This window comes from Schistocerca serialis, chromosome 2 (genome assembly GCF_023864345.2).
Source record: "Schistocerca serialis cubense isolate TAMUIC-IGC-003099 chromosome 2, iqSchSeri2.2, whole genome shotgun sequence".
Classification (NCBI taxonomy): domain Eukaryota; kingdom Metazoa; phylum Arthropoda; class Insecta; order Orthoptera; family Acrididae; genus Schistocerca; species Schistocerca serialis.
The window spans coordinates 238,096,545-238,098,812 of record NC_064639.1 but is presented as its reverse complement, the minus strand read 5'-3'; positions in this window follow the sequence as shown (position 1 = coordinate 238,098,812).

Genomic DNA, 2,268 nt, shown 5'->3' with positions numbered 1-2,268 from the left:
CTGGCGAAGAACGAATGCTAGTCAGACACATGCACGGTGCATGTAGTATCAGTGAGCGTGCTGTCCGTGTGTAGAATGGGGAAGGCGCGCGATCTGCATGAGTTTGACAGGGCAGATTGTGATGGCCCGGAGGCTCGCCACGAGCATTTCGGAAACTGTACCACTTGTCGGGTGACGGAGGAGTGCTGTAGTTAGAGTTTACAACACGCGACGAAACGATGGTGAAAGCAGGTCAAGACGTCGTGGGGATCAGCGGCCACCCGTCATTATAGATGTCGAACGTCGCGGGCTGGGCAGACTGGTAAAATAGAACAGGCGGCGAACTGCGGTGGAACTAACATCAGACATTAATCCTGGGCAGATAACAAGCGTGTCTGAACACACAGTGCACCCAACACTCGTAACGATGAGCTTCCGCAGCTGACTACCTATGTACAGGGTGTTTCAAAAATGACCGGTATATTTGAAACGGCAATAAAAACTGAACGAGCAGCGATAGAAATACACAGTTTGTTGCAATATGCTTGGGACAACAGTACATTTTCAGACGGACAAACTTTCGAAATTAACATAGTTACAATTTTCAACAACAGATGGCGCTGCAAGTGATGTGAAAGATATAGAAGACAACGCAGTCTGTGGGTGCGCCATTCTGTACGTCGTCTTTCTGCTGTAAGCGTGTGCTGTTCACAACGTGCAAGTGTGCTGTAGACAACATGGTTTATTCCTTAGAACAGAGGATTTTTCTGGTGTTGGAATTCCACCGCCTAGAACACAGTGTTGTTGCAACAAGACGAAGTTTTCAACGGAGGTTTAATGTAACCAAAGGACCGAAAAGCGATACAATAAAGGATCTGTTTGAAAAATTTCAACGGACTGGGAACGTGACGGATGAACGTGCTGGAAAGGTAGGGCGACCATGTACGGCAACCACAGAGGGCAACGCGCAGCTAGTGCAGCAGGTGATCCAACAGCGGCCTCGGGTTTCCGTTCGCCGTGTTGCAGCTGCGGTCCAAATGACGCCAACGTCCACGTATCGTCTCATGCGCCAGAGTTTACACCTCTATCCATACAAAATTCAAATGCGGCAACCCCTCAGCGCCGCTACCATTGCTGCACGAGAGACATTCGCTAACGATATAGTGCACAGGATTGATGACGGCGATATGCATGTGGGCAGCATTTGGTTTACTGACGAAGCTTATTTTTACCTGGACGGCTTCGTCAATAAACAGAACTGGCGCATATGGGGAACCGAAAAGCCCCATGTTGCAGTCCCATCGTCCCTGCATCCTCAAAAAGTACTGGTCTGGGCCGCCATTTCTTCCAAAGGAATCATTGGCCCATTTTTCAGATCCGAAACGATTACTGCATCACGCTATCTGGACATTCTTCGTGAATTTGTGGCGGTACAAACTGCCTTAGACGACACTACGAACACCTCGTGGTTTATGCAAGATGGTGCCCGGCCACATCGCACGGCCGACGTCTTTAATTTCCTGAATGAATATTTCGATGATCGTGTGATTGCTTTGGGCTATCCGAAACATACAGGAGGCGGCGTGGATTGGCCTCCCTATTCGCCAGACATGAACCCCTGTGACTTCTTTCTGTGGGGACACTTGAAAGGCCAGGTGTACCGCCAGAATCCAGAAACAATTGAACAGCTGAAGCAGTACATCTCACCTGCATGTGAAGCCATTCCGCCAGACACGTTGTCAAAGGTTTCGGGTAATTTCATTCAGAGACTACGCCATATTATTGCTACGCATGGTGGATAAGTGGAAAACATCGTACTATAGAGTTTCCCAGACCGGAGCGCCGTCTGTTGTTGAAAATTGTAACTACTGTAATTTCGAAAGTTTGTCTGCCTGAAAATGTACTGTTGTCCCAAGCATATTGCAACAAACGGTGTGTTTCTATCGCTACTCGTTTAGTTTTTATTGCCGTTTCAAATATACCGGTCATTTTTGAAACACCCTGTATGTGCCAATGTTAACATCACGACATACGCAAGTACGACTGAAATGGGCACGTGACCATCGGCTCTGGGCGTTGGCGCAGTGGCAGAGCGTTGCATGGTCTGATGAAGCCCGATATCTTCTTCATCATGCCGATGGGAGGACGCGAATCCGTTGTCTCCCAGGAGGACGGCTCCTGGACACCTGTACTGCGGGACGGAGACAGTCTGGCGGCGGTTCCATTACGTTCTGAGGAACATGAACGTGGGCAGCTAGTGCAAGGCACGATGCCGGCCAAGGAGAATCG